Raw genomic sequence first — 18,614 nt, forward strand, 5'->3', positions numbered from 1 at the left:
AAAGGGAGTATGATCAATGTGTTTACTTGCCTTGCTGACGATCCGCAAAACCTAGGGACTCATAGTAGCACGCTTCGCACTCCGGGAATTCTATCGCGAACAAACAATAGCATACATAAGAATTCAAGCAAAGATGCACGGGCAAAACTCAAATAAGAAGAATTGACCAGAAAGTTCAACTTAAGAACTCCGGTTTGCGAAAAGAATCAAATCAAACGAAGCAACAAAACTCAAACTGCGAAAGAAACAAGATCCGTTTACTAATCTGAACTAAAGTCAAATTTTACGCCTGATTCCGATAAACGAGCAAAAAGATAAACTAAAACGAAAATCGGATCAGAAATCGTGATCGAAAATAATCGCGAAAAATCCGAGAAAAAGAAAAACTGACGAACAGGCTAATGAACGAACGTTCGCTGTCTCCGGCTAGCGAGTGAACACCGTTCGTTAAAACAAACGTACGGACGAACGTCCGCTAAATAAACTAAACCGGGAAAAAAACCGGTCTATTCTAAAAAAACAAAAACTAGAGTCTTCTAAAAAAACCGGATCGGTTTTAAAATAAAACCGGACGGCGGCAACGGCGGCTTATACCTCCGGCGAGGTCCGGCGAGGCGGGGCGGCTCCCGGCGAGGTGGGCTGCGGCGACGGTGTGTGCGGGCGCGGCGGCAGGCGGCGGCGCGGCGGCTAGGTGGCGGCAGGCGGCGGCGCAGCGCTAGGCGGCATAGCGGCAGCGGCGGCGCGAGCTAGGCGGCGGCGCTAACGGCGGGGGTTCGGCGGCCGGCAGGGTTCGGGTGGTGGTGAGGGGGTCCGGGGGCGGCGTATATAAAGGAGGGGGGCTAGCTTAGGGGAGGGGGCAAGGCGGCACGGGAGAGGAGTCCCGGTCAAACTCGGCGCGCGGCAGCGGCGGTCTCCGCGTCGGGGACGAGGCAGACGGCGCGGCTGGGCTGGGCCGGCTGGCTGGGCTTCGGCCCAGTCGACGAAGAGAAGATTTTTTTAATAAATAATTTCGGCGAAACTTAAATAAATCATAGAAAAATAAATAAATATCTAAAAATACCAAAACAAATTTTCACCGTCTAAATAAAATATTTAGAACAAGATTAACATTTTCTTGGCCCTAAAATGCAATTTGAAAAACATGCAATTTTTCTAATGCAAATAAAATAGCAATAAACTCTGAATAAAATCAAATATTTGATTTTAATATTTTTCCTCCAATATTTCAATTATTTTGGAGAAGTCATATTATCTCCTCTCATATATTTTAATATGAAATATTTTTGGAGAGAAAAATAATTAAAACCAATAATCCTCGTTTCAATATTTGATAAAACTCAAATATGAAAACAGGGAAATCCCCAACTCTCTCCGAGGGTCCTTGAGTTGCTTAGGATTTCGAGGATCGCGAAACGAAATGCAATAAAATATGATATGCATGAATGATCTATGTATAACATTCCAAATTGAAAATTTGGGATGTTACAAACCTACCCCCCTTAAGATGAATCTCGCCCTCGAGATTTGGGTTGGCTAGAAAATAGGTGTGGGTGGTCTTTGCGAAGATCATCCTCTCGTTCCCAGGTGGCTTCATCCTCGGTATGGTGGCTCCACTGAACTTTGCAAAACTTGATAACCTTGCTGCGGGTGACTCGGCTGGCAAATTCAAGAATCCTGACTGGCTTCTCCTCATAGGTCAGATCACTGTCCAACTGAATCGCCTCCAAGGGTACTGTATCTCTTAACGGTATATCGGCCATCTCAGCATGACACTTCTTCAGCTGTGAAACATGAAACACATCATGAACTCCTGACAGTCCTTCAGGTAACTCCAACTTGTAGGCAACTTCTCCCATACGTTCCAAAACACGATACGGTCCTACAAATCTCGGGGCTAACTTTCCCTTGACTCCAAAACGTTTCACTCCTCGCAAGGGTGACACTCGCAGATATGCTCTGTCTCCAATTTCATAGGTTACCTCCTTGCGTTTCGAATCTGCATAACTCTTCTGCCTGGACTGAGCTACCTTCAGTCTATCTCGGATCAACTTAACTTTCTCTTCAGACTCCTTGATCAAGTCTGGTCCAAACAACTGTCGGTCTCCAACTTCATCCCACATCAACGGTGTTCTGCACCTTCGTCCATACAGGGCTTCGAACGGTGCCATCTTCAAACTGGCTTGGTAGCTATTGTTGTATGAGAACTCTGCGTAGGGCAAATTGTCATCCCAACTAGATCCATAATCCAGCGCACAAGCCCTCAACATGTCCTCCAGAATCTGGTTGACTCTCTCAGTCTGTCCATCCGTCTGTGGGTGAAATGCTGTACTGAACTCCAATCTCGTTCCCAAAGTCTGGTGCAGTTGATGCCAAAACTTTGAGGTAAACTGTGTTCCTCTATCTGATACTATGGTCCTCGGAACTCCATGCAGACATACGATCCTGGTCATGTATATCTTGGCCAACTTCGCACTTGTATAGGTTGTTTTCACTGGGATAAAGTGAGCCACTTTGGTCAAGCGATCAACTACTACCCATATAGAATCATATCCTGATTTGGTCCTGGGCAATCCAGTGATGAAATCCATGCCAAGTTTATCCCACTTCCATTCGGGTATCGGCATAGGCTGTAACAATCCTGCTGGCTTTTGATGTTCTGCCTTCACTCTCTGACATACATCACATACGGCTACATACTCGGCAATATCCTTCTTCATACCAGTCCACCAGAAACGTTCCTTCAAATCCAAATACATCTTGGTGTTTCCGGGGTGTATCGAGTATGGTGAGTCATGAGCCTCCTGAAGTATTAACTTCCTGATCTCTGTGTTATTGGGCACATAAACACGGTCCTCAAACCATAAGGTGTCGTGCTCATCCTCACGAAAACCTTTGGCCTTTCCTTTGCTCATTCTTTCTTTTATCTCGGCAATCTCTTTGTCATCCTTCTGAGCTTCTCGAATCTTTCCTAACAATGTAGACTGAACTTCCATTGTTGCAACAAAACCTCTAGGAACAATCTCCAATCGAAGTTCCCTGAGATCCTCTGCTAACTCCTTTGGCAATCCCGTGCTCACTAGGGTGTTAGCATAACTCTTCCGACTCAAAGCGTCTGCTACGACATTGGCCTTGCCTGGATGATAGTGCAGCTTCATGTCATAATCCTTTATAAGCTCCAACCATCTCCTCTGCCTAAGGTTCAGCTCCTTCTGTGTGAAAATGTACTTCAAACTCTTATGATCCGTGTACACATCACAACGATTTCCAATAAGGTAATGTCTCCAAGTCTTGAGCGCATGCACTACTGCTGCTAACTCCAAATCATGCGTGGCATAATTCAATTCGTGCGGTTTTAGTTGTCGTGAGGCATACGAAACAACTCTTCCGTCCTGCATAAGCACACTTCCAAGTCCTAGGCGAGAGGCGTCGCAATACACTTGGAAATCCTTGCGTATATCCGGCAGAATCAGCACTGGGGCTGTAGTCAAACGTTTCTTTAACTCCTGAAAACTTGCCTCACATTCTTCCGTCCATTTAAATTTGGTATCCTTCTTCAATAACTCCGTCATTGGCTTTGCAATCTTGGAAAAATTCTCAATGAATCTTCGATAGTATCCTGCGAGTCCAAGAAAACTGCGGATCTCGCTAACTGAAGTGGGTGCCAACCATTCAGTGACTGACTGAACCTTGGTGGGGTCTACTGCTATACCTTCTCCTGATATAACATGTCCAAGGAATCCGACTTCCTTCAACCAAAACTCACATTTGCTGAACTTGGCATACAACTGGTGTTCCCTGAGTTTCTCGAGAACTAAACGCAAATGCTCTTCGTGCTCCTCCTCATTCTTCGAGTATACCATTATATCATCAATGAACACCACAACAAACTTATCCAAATATTCCATGAACACTTTGTTCATCATGCTCATGAAATAGGCAGGGGCGTTAGTCAGTCCAAATGACATGACCGTATATTCATACAACCCGTACCGTGTGGTGAATGCTGTCTTTTGGTATATCCTTCTCTCGAATCTTCAGCTGATGATATCCTGATCACAGATCGATCTTTGAAAACACCTTAGCTCCTTGCAGTTGGTCAAACAAATCATTGATCATCGGCAGTGGGTATTTGTTCTTGATCGTCACCTCATTTAACGCACGATAATCAACAACCATTCTTAGAGACTTATCCTTCTTCTCAACCAAAAGCACTGGGGCTCCCCATGGTGATGAACTCCGTCGAATGTAACCTTTCTCCAATAACTCCTTGATCTGCTTCTTAATCTCCTCCAGATCATTTGCGGGCATCCGGTAGGGTCTCTTTGATATTGGCCCTGTACCTGGCAATAGCTCTATCAAAAACTCGATGTCTCGATCCGGTGGCATGCCTGGTAACTCCTCTGGAAAAACATCCGGGTAATCCTTCACTACAGGCACTTCCTCCTGAACAACTCCCGTGAGGGTATTTACTTGGCTCCTCCTAGGCGCATGCCTAGATACATACTTAATCCTTTTTCCCTCCGGGGTGGTGAGATAAATCGACTTACTAGCACAGTCAATGCTTCCTCCATACTTTGACATCCAGTCCATGCCTAATATCACATCCAATCCTTGTGACTCCAAAATTATTAGGTCTGACGGGAAAACATGGCTACCAATGGTTAAGGGTATCTGGTCGCACCATCGACTAGCCATATACTCTGCTCCAGGTGAACTCACTAATAGAGGGGTCCTAAGGGTTTGGGTTGGTAGTTTAAACTTATCCACGAATCCCCTTGATATGTATGAATGCGATGCACTAGTATCAAAAAGAACAAGGGCGGTAAAAGACTTAACCAAAAACTTACCGATAACCGCGTCTGGCTGCTCTTCAACCTCCTCCACATTAACGTGGTTCACTTGTCCTTTGTTGAATGGATTGGGCTTCTTCCCAGCGCTCCCATTGCCGTTTCCATTCTTCGCTTCAGGGCACTCCGTGGCATAGTGTCCAGTCTTCCCGCACTTAAAGCAAGTAATGTGACTTAGATCTCTCTTGGCGGGTGTGGCTGGATTGGAGCGGTTCTGATTGTTGCTTGTTCCGTTCCCAGTCCCATTCTTAGAACCATTGTTGTTATGCGAACTTCCTCCGGTGTGGTTATGACCTCCATGGTTATGAACAAGTCCTCCCGAGTTCGGGGTTAGACGAGGTTTCTGCTGAGCTCCTGAGTTATACCTCCCTTGCCCATACTTCCTCTTACGGCTCTCAATCTGCTGCTGCTTCCCTTCAATCATAAGAGCCTTATCTACCAACTCCTGGTAGTTGTTGAATGTTGCCACCATCAACTGCATGCTCATCTCATCATTCAGCCCTTCCATAAACTTCTCCTGCTTCGCGGCATCTGTGGCCACATCATCAGGGGCATAGCGAGATAACTTGCTAAACTCATCCACGTACTGAGCTACAGTACGGTTCCCCTGGCGTAAGTTGCGAAACTCACGCTTCTTCATGATCATAGCTCCAGTTGAGACATGGGCTGTGCGAAAGCTTGCTGAAACTGATCCCAAGTGACGTTGGCTATGGGGAAAGTGGCCGTATAATTCTCCCACCATGAGGCTGCTGGTCCATCCAATTGATGTGCGGCAAAGCGCACCTTCTCAGCATCTGTGCAACCTGCGGTGGTCAACTCCCTTCCAATACGGCGTAGCCAATCATCAGCAACTATAGGCTCGGTGCTACTGGAAAACACCGGCGGCTGCAACCTCAGAAAGCGAGCTAAGTTGTCAACTGGAGGCGGGTTGTTGTTGTTGTTGTTATTGCCTTGGTTCTGGACTAACAATTGCATCAAGGCATTCTGCTGCTGGATCAACTGAGTAAGCTCTGGCGGGAAGGCAAATCCGGTGTCACGTCTCGGAGGCATCTGGTGGGTTTAGAGGGGAGAGATTAGAATAGAAAAGGGGTCTAGTGAGAAAGCACTACCCATATGCACATGAGACAAACACAATCATTTCACTCAATCAATCAAGCAAGGCATACAAACGGTCTAGAACTATCGTTGAAAGTGCTCAACTACTACTATATACATGGGGGAATACTACTAATTATTTGGTGGTCATCTAAAATTTTGATCGGTAGAAGACTCCATGATGTCTGCTCCAGCTTCGTCTTCAAAGTCATCTTCACTGGGGTCGGAGTCGATGTCGTCGATGATGATGTAGTTCTCCGGGCAAGTGGAATCGTCGTCCTCTCCTCCTAGCGCGGGGTCTCCCATGAATACTCCGATCTTCTTTATCAGGTCGTCATTCTTCTCCAATAGTGTTGCAATTTCCTCCTCATATCCATCGTGTGTAGACTTGAGTTCTTCTTCCAGCTCGATGATCCTTGTCTTCGCCTTCTTCAATGCTATCATGTCTGCGCACATCTGATTCTCCTCGCGTTGAATGTGCTGGTTTAACTCCTGGATGAAAGCTGCAATGGATATGTCCTTCTTGGTGCTGATCATCTCCCATTGCTCATCTCGGCGCCCACATATCTGGTAAATAGTGTCCTTGAGATCCTTGTTGTAGACTTCTCCAATGCGTCCCATGGTAATGTGGGCTGAGATGCTCTTGCCTAGACTCCAGGTGGGTGCTTCAAAAGAAAATTCTATGGGCTTAGTGGTTGGCGAGAACGTCCTTCCTGGAACTTGAACTTGAATCATCCAGCGCTCCTCTTCTGGTAAAGTGGCATTGTAAGTACCGGTGAAGCTTGGTATTCCAATGTTCAGGTACCTAGTGACTTCCTTCAAGTGGCGTCCAAAGGGTGTGTCTTCATCCGGTTGTGCAAACTTGTTCTTCAAATCCGCCATCCTAAAGAGTAGAAAATGGAGAGGAGTCAGAAATGAGTAGAGAAGAGTGACCTATGGCTTATCTTAGTGGTCGTGTCCTACACTCAGCGTGTGCTCTGATACCATCTTGTAGCGACCCCACCTCAAATGGTCAAGTCTCTGTGCTTCAGTGTCATCCCTGGATCGGTAATGCTAACACACACAGTACTCGAAGGATTTATAACAGAGTAGCAATCACACACTTATTACAATAAATATGGCTTAAGGCCATCTAAAACGATAACAGTGGAAGGCGTGGAAGATAAAGTGAGTCCACCAACTCCAACGGCATAGCTGAGCTGCACGGCAACGACCTAACGAACCTTACTCCTCGTCTGAAAAGTCTGCAACATAATACGTTGCAGCCCGGAAACGGGTCAGCGCATGGAATATGCTGGCAATATAACACAGTAGAGCAAGAACAAAATAATGCTATCACTACATGCATATTTGGCTGGTGAAAAGCTCTATGGTTATAGTTTTGCGAAAAGCCAATTTTTCCCTACAACAAAGGAATAAGTTTTATTTTAACTATCATGGTAGTTGAAACATCATTGAGAAGGTTCCTCCAACTCAATCCCAATTAAAAGTAATTATCAACCCAACAATATTAATTTAGAGTGATGAGATACTTAGGATAATCCAAGTACTAGATACTCAAGATGTCCATAACCGGGGACACGACCAACCATGATTAGATTGTACACTCTGCAGAGGTTTGCGCACTTTTCCACACAAGACTCGATCTCCTCCGTTGGATTTCTCGCACTACATGGTGTTTGAGAAACGGATGACCGAGACACAGTCTTTCAGAAACATTAACTCTTTACTCCGGGCAGACCATACCAACCTACATCCCTCTACCTGCTGATCCACCTCTTCAAGAGCTCATGCAACTTACTCAACTATGCTAGAGCCCATAATAGCTTGTGGCTGCACACGGAAGTTTCTAGCATGAAAATATCTCAGTTCCCTTTGAGCCTGGGTGGCGGACCTTAGGATTATCACACGGGTACTCCGGGATATCCTAGGACAACACTGGATTCTCCAGGTGCCCGACAAGCAATCCACCCAGATGTGTATTAAAGTTGCCACCTTAAGTTGAACCATTAATTAATCATCTCACATCTGTCATGGATTCACTCACCCAAACCACGTCTACGAGCATAGCATAGCAATATAAGCAATACGTAGAAGTAACTCCCAAGGGTTTGAATATAACAGGGCAATAGGTTCTACCTCATCAACTACTTCCCAATACCCACAAGTTAATCACATCCTAATCATGCAATGTTTGAGGATTGGAACTAATGCATAAAAACTGGGTATGAAAGGAGTATGATCAATGTGTTACTTGCCTTGCTGACGATCCGCAAAACCTAGGGACTCGTAGTAGCACGCTTCGCACTCCGGGAATTCTATCGCAAACAAACAATAGCATACATAAGCAATTCAAGCAAAGATGCACGGGCAAAACTCAAATAAGAAGAATTGACCAGAAAGTTCAACTTAAGAACTCCGGTTTGCGAAAAGAATCAAATCAAACGGAGCAACGAAACTCAAACTGCGAAAGAAACAAGATCCGTTTACTAATCTGAACTAAAGTCAAATTTTACAGTACCAAAATCTTGTTCAAGGTTATTATACAGAAAGAGGGTTTCGAGACGAAGATCTAGGCGCTTGAATCGCCTGATTCCGATAAACGAGCGAAAAGATAAACTGAAACGAAAATCGGATCAGAAATCGCGATCGAAAATAATCGCGACAAATCCAAGAAAAAGAAAAACTGACAAACAGGCTAACGAACGAACGTTCACTGTCTGCGGGTAGCGAGTGAACACCGTTCGTTAAAACGAACGTACGGACGAACGTCCGCTAAATAAACTAAACCGGGAAAAATAAATAAAATAAAACCGGTCTATTCTAAAAAAACAAAAACTAGGGTCTTCTAAAAAAACGGATCGGTTTTAAAATAAAACCGAACGGATGCAACGGCGGCATATACCTCCGGCGAGGCGGGGCGGCTCCGGCGAGGTGGGCTACGGCGGCGGGGTGCGCGGGCGGCGGCGGCGGGGTTCGGCGGGCGGCGGGGTTCGGGTGGTGGTGAGGGGGTCCGGGGGCGGCGTATATAAAGGAGGGGGGGCTAGCTTGGGGGAGGGGGCAAGGCGGCGCGGGAGAGGAGTCCTGGTCGGACTCGGCACGCGGCGGCGGCGGTCTCCACGTCGGGGACGAGGCGGACGGCGCGGCTGGGCTGGGCCGGCTGGCTGGGCTTCGGCCCAGTCGGGCGAAGAAGATTTTTTTAATAATAATTTCGCCGAAAATTAAATAAATCCTAGAAAAATAAATAAAAATCTAAAAATACCAAAACAAATTTTCACCGTCTAAATAAAATATTTAGAAGAAGATGAACATTTTCTTGGCCCTAAAATGCAATTTGAAAAACGTGCAATTTTTCTAATGCAAATAAAATAGCAATAAACTCCGAATAAAATCAAATATTTGATTTTAATATTTTTCCTCCAATATTTCAATTATTTTGGAGAAGTCATATTATCTCCTCTCATATATTTTAATATGAAATATTTTTGGAGAGAAAAATAATTAAAACCAATAATCCTCGTTTCAATATTTGATAAAATTCAAATATGAAAACAATGAAATCCCCAACTCTCTCCGAGGGTCCTTGAGTTGCTTAGGATTTCGAGGATCCCGAAACGAAATGCAATAAAATATGATATGCAGGTATGATCTATGTATAACATTCCAAATTGAAAATTTGGGATGTTACAGTAGGGTAGCAAGCACAGGAGCCGGGCAGCCCAACTATTGACCAAAGACATGATTCGGAGCCAATGTATATAATGCTAAATTCGGGGTGCTGAACTTATATATAAGAAGTGTTCGGACTTTGCTGCCGTATGATGGGGCGATGGGGAGCCCTTGGCGAATATGAAACGTACCAAAGTGTACGGGTGCAGTCGATAAGCAGATCGAAATAAAATGAAGTAAGAAGCGAAAACCACAGGAACTGGGCCGCAAACTGTTTTCATTATAACTTGATGGTTACGTCAAGGCGTATCTAGTACAGATATTGCGATAAGCATCCGGGCTATTTAACATGCCGGAATCAAGAGGGCGCAGCGTGCGGGTCCTGAGAAATGAATATAAATGCCGTCAAGAAGACGTATAGAGGTTACTCTACGCACCTATGCTGCTTGCATCCTTTATATGCCGATCCTTCAAAGGGACTAGTCAGCAGGCCCGTGGCGAAAGGAACCTGAAAAAAAAAAGGTGAAAGTATGTGTGTCCGGGATCGGTCTAGCCGAACTGTAGATCCCGGGTTAGCTTCTGCCTCCGTCGATGTCCATGGGATTTTGAGTGCGTAATTATGTACATGTGGTGCGAGTGCCACTACTTCATCGGGACTGGGACGGAGGCCGAATTGCTAATCGAGCTCTTGATGAGCCGCGCTGTCCTACTGCAGTGTAGTCCGGAACCTCTTAATGATGTCCAGGGGCTCGCCAGCCGCACTATGGTGCTGCTTGAGAAGGCCACTCTGTACCTCTGCTGCTAGGGTGGCGGTGTGCTCCTCTGTTCGGAGGGAGCGTGCCGTATTGCCATTGACTGTTATGACGCCGCGTGGACCGGGCATCTTGAGCTTGAGATAAGCATAGTGTGGCACTGCGTTGAGTCTAGCAAACGCTGTTCGTCCGAGCAGTGCGTGGTAGCCGCTGCGGAAGGGGACGATGTCGAAGATTAACTCTTCGCTTCGGAAATTGTCCGGGGAACCAAAGACCACCTCCAGCGTGATTGAGCCTGTACAGCAGGCCTCTACGCCTGGTATGACTCCTTTAAAGGTAGTCTTTGTTGGTTTGATTCGTGAGGGGTCAATGTCCATCTTCCGCACTGTGTCCTGATAAAGCAGGTTGAGGCTGCTACCACCGTCCATCAGGACTCGTGTTAGGTGAAACCCGTCAATAATTGGGTCGAGGACTAGTGCGGCTGAACCGCCATGGCGGATACTAGTTGGGTGATCTCGACGATCGAAGGTGATCGGGAATGATGACCACGGATTGAATTTTGGGGCGACTGGCTCTACCGCGTAGACGTCCCTAAGTGCTCGCTTACGCTCCCTTTTGGGAATGTGTGTGGCATATATCATGTTCACCGTCTTGACTTGAGGGGGAAATTTCTTCTAGCCCCCAATGTTCGGCTGCCGGGGCTCTTCGTCCTCGTCCTCACTTTGTGATCCCTTTTCTTTGTTTTCGGCATTTAACTTGCCAGCCTGCTTGAAAACCCAACAATCCCTGTTGGTATAATTGGCCTGCTTATCCGGGGTGCCGTGTATCTGGCACGGACGGTCGAGTATGCGGTCCAGGCTGGAAGGTCCTTCATTGTTTCTTTTGTAGGGCTTCTTCCGTTGGTCGGACTTGGAGCCAGTGAATCCGGCATTGACTGTGGTGTCATCGATGTTGTTGCCATTGCTTCGGCGTTTGTGTCTATTGCGCCAGAGCTTGCCAGTGCTATTCTTGGCCTCGGAGGGGCCTGTCTCGCTGGCTGTGTTGTTACTACGAGCCAGCCAACTGTCCTCACCCGCGCAAAAACGGGTCATGAGTGCCGTGAGGGCTGCCATGGACTTCGGCTTTTCTTGGCCGAGGTGGCGTGCTAACCATTCGTCGCGGATGCTGTGTTTGAAGGCTACTAAGGCCTCGGCATCCGGACAGTCAACGATCTGGTTCTTTTTGGTTAGGAACCTAGTCCAGAATTTTCTGGCTGATTCTCCAGGTTGTTGAACTATGGCTTAAGTCATCGGCGTCTGGTGGCCGGACATAGGTTCCTTGGAAGTTGTCTAGGAAGGCTTGTTCCAAGTCCTCCCAGCTGCCGATAGAATTTTCAGGCAGGCTGCTAAGCCAGTGCCGAGCTGGCCCTTTGAGCTTTAGTGGGAGGTATTTAATGGCGTGGAGGTCATCTCCTCGAGCCATATGGATATGGAGAATAAAGTCCTTAATCCATACTGCGGGATCGGTTGTGCCATCGTATGATTCGATATTGACGGGCTTGAACCCCTCGGGGTAATCGTGATCCAGTACTTCATCTGTGAAGCACAGAGGGTGTGCGGCACCTCTATACCAGGCCGCATCGCGGCGTAGCTCTGATGGAGTCCGTCTGCGGCATTCGGCCCGGGCGTGGTTGGGTTTATCACGTCCGAATAGGTAGCCTTCGTCGTGCCTCGAGGCACGTCCTCGTGATCCGTAGATCGATCTTGTATGTCCTGCTCTCTACTGTCCAGGGTCTGCCGGAGGTCGTACGTGTGACCCCGAACTCTTTCGTCTCTATTTTTGCGGGGCGGTGGGGCAGGCTGCTGTTCGGCCTGAGTTGCCGCTTTATCCCGACCGCGGAGTGGCCGGTCGGCCGCCTTGTCTCGACCATGTGGTGGTCGTTTCGCATTATGCGAGGGAGATGTGCGCTCTAGTGCCTCCTCATCGAATCGAGGTAGCAGTCTGCATTTCGGGTAGCTCTTGGCTGGGCGCTTGAGGCCGTATTCTTCGGCTGTCAGGACATCAGTCCATCTGTCAACGAGCAGATCTTGTTCAGCTTGAAGCTGCTGCTGCTTCTTTTTTAGGCTCCTTGTAGTGGCTATGAGCTGAAGCTTAAAGCGCTCCTGCTCCAGAGGATCCTCAGGCACGATGAAGTCTTCGTTGCCGAGGCTTGTCTCCTCCTCGGAGGGTGGACGGTAACTATCGTCCTCCGAGCGATCTTCTATGGCATGTTCATCAGGGTTGTCTTGCCTATTGTCATGTTCCTCCTGTTCGGATGCCGCTCCGACAGGGTCTTCATTGTTTTCGGCGTCGCCCGGAGTACTATTTTCTCCAGTGCTAGTGTTGCCATCTTTTGAGCGACGAGGCTTAGAACGGCGTTTGGGGCGCCGGCACTTGGACTGCATCTCGGAGGGTTTATTCGCATCTAGTTCTTCTTTGTCATCGCCAGATCCTTTGGGTGTATCAACCATGTACACGTCATACGAAGAGGTGGCCGTCTAGCGTCTAGTAAATGGCGGGTCTTGGCCTTGCTCCTTGTCGGCATCGTCGTCCATACCGTTGATGTCTTCAGAGCCATAGTCAAGCACATCGGTCAAGTCATCGACAGTGGCTATGAAGTGGGTGGCGGGTGGGAAGCAAAATTCCTCGTCGTCCGCCTCTAGCTCGAACCGAATATAGTTCGGCTGTGAGTCCTTCTCCAAGGACAAGTTCTTTAAAGATTTTAGCACGTCACCCAAAGGTGAATGCTGGAAGATGTCTGCGGCGCTAAATTCGAAAATCGATAACCGATCCAGCTCGGTGTCCGCAGGTGTACCTGGTCCGGAACGTATAGCCGGAGACGAGTCCGGAGTTCCATTGACGCAAACATTGCAAGATGTCGAGTCCGTGTGCGGCTCCAACGCCGCGGACTTTGTGGCTTCGGAGGGCACGATCTACTTTGGTTCTAGGCCCGTTGCAGCAACGGGATCCATCTCCTGGTGGCCAGGGGCGTAGCTATCGAACTGCTCCAGACGGCCAAGCGAGTTGGCCCACAGTACGAAGCCGCCGAACACAAAAATCTGTCCGGGGAGGAAGGTTCATCCTTGGAGAACGTCATTATTGACAATTGAAGGGGCCATCAAACCTTCCGTCGACGGCACAGTGGAACTCTCAATGAAAGCACCAATGTCGGTGTCAAAACCGGCGGATCTCGGGTAGGGGGTCCCGAACTGTGCGTCTAGGATCAATGGTAATAGGAGACGGGGGACACGATGTTTACCCAGGTTCGGGCCCTCTCTATGGAGGTAATACCCTACTTCCTGCTTGATTGATCTTGATAAATATGAGTGTTACAAGAGTTGATCTACCACGAGATCGCAATGGCTAAACCCTAGAAGTCTAGCCTATGTGAATATGGTAGTGAGTCTCCTCTCATCCGGACTACGCTCTCCGGTTTATATAGACACCGGACAGATCTAGGGTTACATGGGGTCGGTTACATAAGAAGGAATCTTCATAGTTGGTCGCCTAGCTTGCCTTCCACACCAAGGAGAGTCCAATCCGGACACGGGTCCAGTCTTCGGCCTTCATATCTTCACAGCCCATCAGTCCGGTCCAATGAATAACAGGCCAGACGCCCGAGGACCCCCTAGTCTAGGACTCCCTCAGATATGTTTCTTGTTTATGGAGGTGACAAAGAGCTCGTCGTAAATGGTTACGTCGATGCAAGCTTTGACACTGATCCGGATGACTCCAAGTCACAAACCGGATACGTATTTATATTGAATGGTGGAGCTGTCAGTTGCTGCAGTTCCAAAAAGAGCGTTGTGGCGGGATCTACATGTGAAGCGGAGTACATAGCTGCTTCAGGAGCAGCAAATGAAGGAGTCTGGATGAAGCAGTTCATATCCGATCTAGGTGTAATACCTAGTGCATCGGGTCCACTGAAAATCTTTTGTCACAATACTGGAGCAATTGCCTTGGCGAAGGATCCAGATTTCACAAGAGAACAAAACACATCAAGAGAAGCTTCAATTCCATCCGCGATCAAGTCAAGGAGGGAGACATAGAGGTTTGCAAAATATGTACGGATCTGAATGTTGCAGACCCGTTGACTAAGCCTCTTCCACAAGCAAAACATGATCAGCACCAAGACTCCATGGGTGTTAGTATCATTACTATGTAATCTAGATTATTGACTCTAGTGCAAGTGGGAGACTGAAGGAAATATGCCCTAGAGGCAATAATAAAGTTGTTATTTATATTTCCTTATATCATGATAAATGTTTATTATTCATGCTAGAATTGTATTTACCGGAAACTTAGTACATGTGTGAATACATAGACAAACAGAGTGTCCCTAGTATGCCTCTACTTGACTAGCTCGTTAATCAAAGATGGTTAAGTTTCCTAACCATTCACATGATTTGTCATTTGATGAACGGGATCACATCATTAGAGAATGATGTGATGGACAAGACCCATCCGTTAGCTTAGCATAATGATCATTTAGTTTTATTGCTATTGCTTTCATCATGACTTACATGTTCCTCTGACTATGAGATTATGCAACTCCCGAATACCGGAGGAACACCTTGTGTGCTATCAAACGTCACAACATAAATGGGTGATTATAAAGATGCTCTACATGTGTCCCTGATGGTGTTTGTTGAGTTGGCATAGATCGAGATTAGGATTTGTCACTCCGTGTATCAGAGAGGTGTCTATGAGCCCTCTCGGTAATGCACATCACTATGAGCCTTGCAAGCAATGTGACTAATTAGTTAGTTACGGGATGATGCATTACGGAACGAGTAAAGAGACTTGCCAGTAACAAGATTGAACTAGGTATGATGATACCGACGATCGAATCTCGGGCAAGTAACATACCGATGACAAAGGGAATGACATATGTTGTTATGCGGTTTGACCGATAAAGACCTCCATAGAATATGTAGGAGCCAATATGAGCATCCAGGTTCCGCTATTGGTTATTGACCGGAGATGTGTCTCGGTCATGTCTACATAGTTCTCGAACCCGTAGGGTCCGCACGCTTAACGTTCGATGACGATTTCTATTATGAGTTATGTGATTTGATTACCGAAGATTGTTTAGAGTCCCGGATGAGATCACGGACATGACGAGGAGTCTCGAAATAGTCGAGAGGTAAAGATTGATATATTGTAAGGTTATATTCGGACACCGGAATGGTTCCGGAGTGATTCGGGTATTTTTTGGAGTACCGGGAGGTTACCGGAACCCCCCCCCCCTCGGGGGAAGTAGTGGGCCTTCATGGGCCTTAGTGGAAAGGAGAGGAGGGCCGCAAGGGTGGCCGCGCCCCCCCTCCCCCCATGGCAAGTCCGAATTGGACTAGGGAGGGGGCGGCGCCCCCCTCTTTCTTTATCCCTCTCCTCCTCCTTCCCACTCTCCCCCTCTTGGAAAAGGAAGGGGAGTCCAACTAGGGCTTGGACAGATATGATTTGGAGAAGGTGGTTGAGGGTTCTGGAGCAATATCTTCAAGCACTTTGAGCAATCGAGTCATGATAAAAACCTCATCCCCTTTTAATAGTATTTGATTTCCTATGGACTCAATATGATCTTGGATCACTTAACCAAAAATGTAGAGTCTTGAAGCTTTGCCAATCTATGTCCTTAGCATTTTGAGGGGTCCACATTCTCATGTCCTTGCCATGCCAATGATACGTCTCCAACGTATCTATAATTTTTATTGTTCCATGTTGTTATAATATCAATCTTGCATGTTTTATAATCATTTTATATCATTTTTTGGTACTAACCTATTGACATAGTGCCAAGTGCGAGTTGTTGTTTTCTGCATGTTTTTTACATCGCAGGAAATCAATATCAGACTGAGTCCAAATGCAACGAAACTCCATGGAGATTTTTTATTTACCAGAAGACACATAATGGGCCCTGCGCCTGGGGTGCTCCGAGCAGAGCACAACTCACCAGGGCGCGCCAGGAGGCCCAGGCGCGCCCTGGTGGGTTTTGTCCACCTCGGGTGCCCCCCGGACCGCCTCTTTGCTCTATAAATACCCCAATATTCCCAAAACCCTAGGGGAGTCGACGAAATATTGATCCAACCACCGCAAAGTCCGGAACCACCAGATCCAATCTAGACACCATCTTGGATGGGGTTCACCATCTCCATTGGTGCCTCTCTGGTGATGCATGAGTAGTACTTTGTAGACCTTCGGGTCCGTAGTTAGTAGCTAGATGGCTTCCTCTATCTCGCTGAATTCTCAATACAATGGTCTCTTGGAGATACATATGATGTAACTCTTTTTGCGGTGTGTTTGTTGGGATCTGATGAACTTTGAGTTTATGATCAGTTATATCTTTCTATATCCATGGAAGTATTTGAGTTTCTTTGATCTCTTTTATGCATGATCTCTTATAGCCTCGTATTTCTTCTCTGATATTTGGGTTTTGTTTGGCCAACTTGATCTATTTATCTTGCAATGGGAAGAGGAGCTTTGTAGTGGGTTCGATCTTATGGTGCTTGATCCCAGTGACAGAAGGGGAACCGACACGTATGTATTGTTGCTACTAAGGATAAAACGATGGGGTCTATCTCTACATAGATAGATCTTGTCTACATCATGTCATCGTTCTTATTGCATTACTCCGTTTTTCCATGAACTTAATACACTAGATGCATGTTGGATAGCGGTCGATGTGTGGAGTAATAGTAGTAGATGCAGGTAGGAGTCGGTCTACTAATCTTGGACATGATGCCTATATAATTATCATTGCCTAGATATCGTCATGATTATTTGAAGTTCTATCAATTTCCCAACAGTAATTTGTTCACCCACCGTTTGCTATTTTTCTCGAGAGAAGCCACTAGTGAAACCTACGGCCCCCGGGTCTCTTTCTCATATATTTGCCTTTGCGATATACTTTTCCTTTACATTTATTTTCATATCTATTAAACTAAAAATATAAAAATACTTTGCTGCACTTTACTTTATTTGTGATCTATTTATTCAATCTATTACACCTTTCTCTCGTCCACGCACCAATTTGAGGCGCCGTTACCCGAAAGGGATTGACAACCCCTTTAACATGTCGGGTTGCGAGTGGTTGTTATTTGTGTGCAAGGGTTGTTTATGTTGTGTTGCTTGGTTCTCCTACTGGTTCGATAATCTTGGTTTCATATTTGAGGGAAATACCTACCGCAGTTGTGCTGCATCATCCCTTCCCCCTTGGGGAAATACCGATGTAGCTTCAAGCAACATCAAAAGGAATTTCTGGCGCCGTTGCCGGGGAGGGTCAAGTCAAGATAGTCCCCCGTCAACTTGCCAATTTCTAGCGCCGTTGCCTGGGAGGATCTTCAACATATACCAGGTTCCTAATCACAAATCTCATCTCCTCGCAATTTACATTTTTGTCATTTGCCTCTCGTTTTCCTCTCCCCACTTGACAAAAATTTGCCGTTTTATTCGCCCCTCTTTTTCGTTCGACGTTCTCTTGCTTTCTAGTCTTGATGGCTAGCGTTCCTACTCCTCCTTTGTCACCGGATTTTGAAGTTCTTTACTTCAAACAAAAACAAGGAGAAAATTTGAAAGATGCTTGGTATAGGCTTATGGAATCTTACCATATTTGCAATTTAAAAGGGGATGCTAAGATCTTGCTTCGTAATTTTTACATAGGATTGGCTTCGCATCATAGACAACTCCTAGACTTTGCCGCTAAAGGGAATTTTATTGAGCTTGATGCCAATGCTGCCTATGAAATTTTAGAAGGAATTTTGGGAGTTCCACCTCACAAGAAGGGGTTTTATTTCACCCCTGAGGGAGTTCAAATGTTGGACAAACTTGGTGATTTACATAAACACATGGTTGAAATACAGAAATATAATGAACCCCTCAAACACCTCAATGGTAGTATCAACCGCATGAATACCTTGATTACTCTTTGCAACAAACGATTGGATATTTTGGATCTAAAGATGGTTTCTTTTCCGGAGAATTTGGGGAAGCGTAAAGAGCCTCCCGGGTTTGAGAAAACCCTTACAAAATTTGCCAAAACTTTGGAAGACAAAACTTAGATCCCTGCTTTATGCCTAGCTAAGGGCGTAAAACTATAGCGCTTGTTGGGAGGCAACCCAATGAATAAAATTTATTTTTGCTTTTTGCTTTCTGTTCTTGAGTGTTTACACAATTATGATGTTGTTATGATTGTGTTTTTTGTGTTTTAATTAGTGTTTGTGCCAAGTAAAGCCTTTAG

Source organism: Triticum aestivum, chromosome 5D, assembly GCF_018294505.1.
Source record: "Triticum aestivum cultivar Chinese Spring chromosome 5D, IWGSC CS RefSeq v2.1, whole genome shotgun sequence".
NCBI lineage: Eukaryota > Viridiplantae > Streptophyta > Magnoliopsida > Poales > Poaceae > Triticum > Triticum aestivum.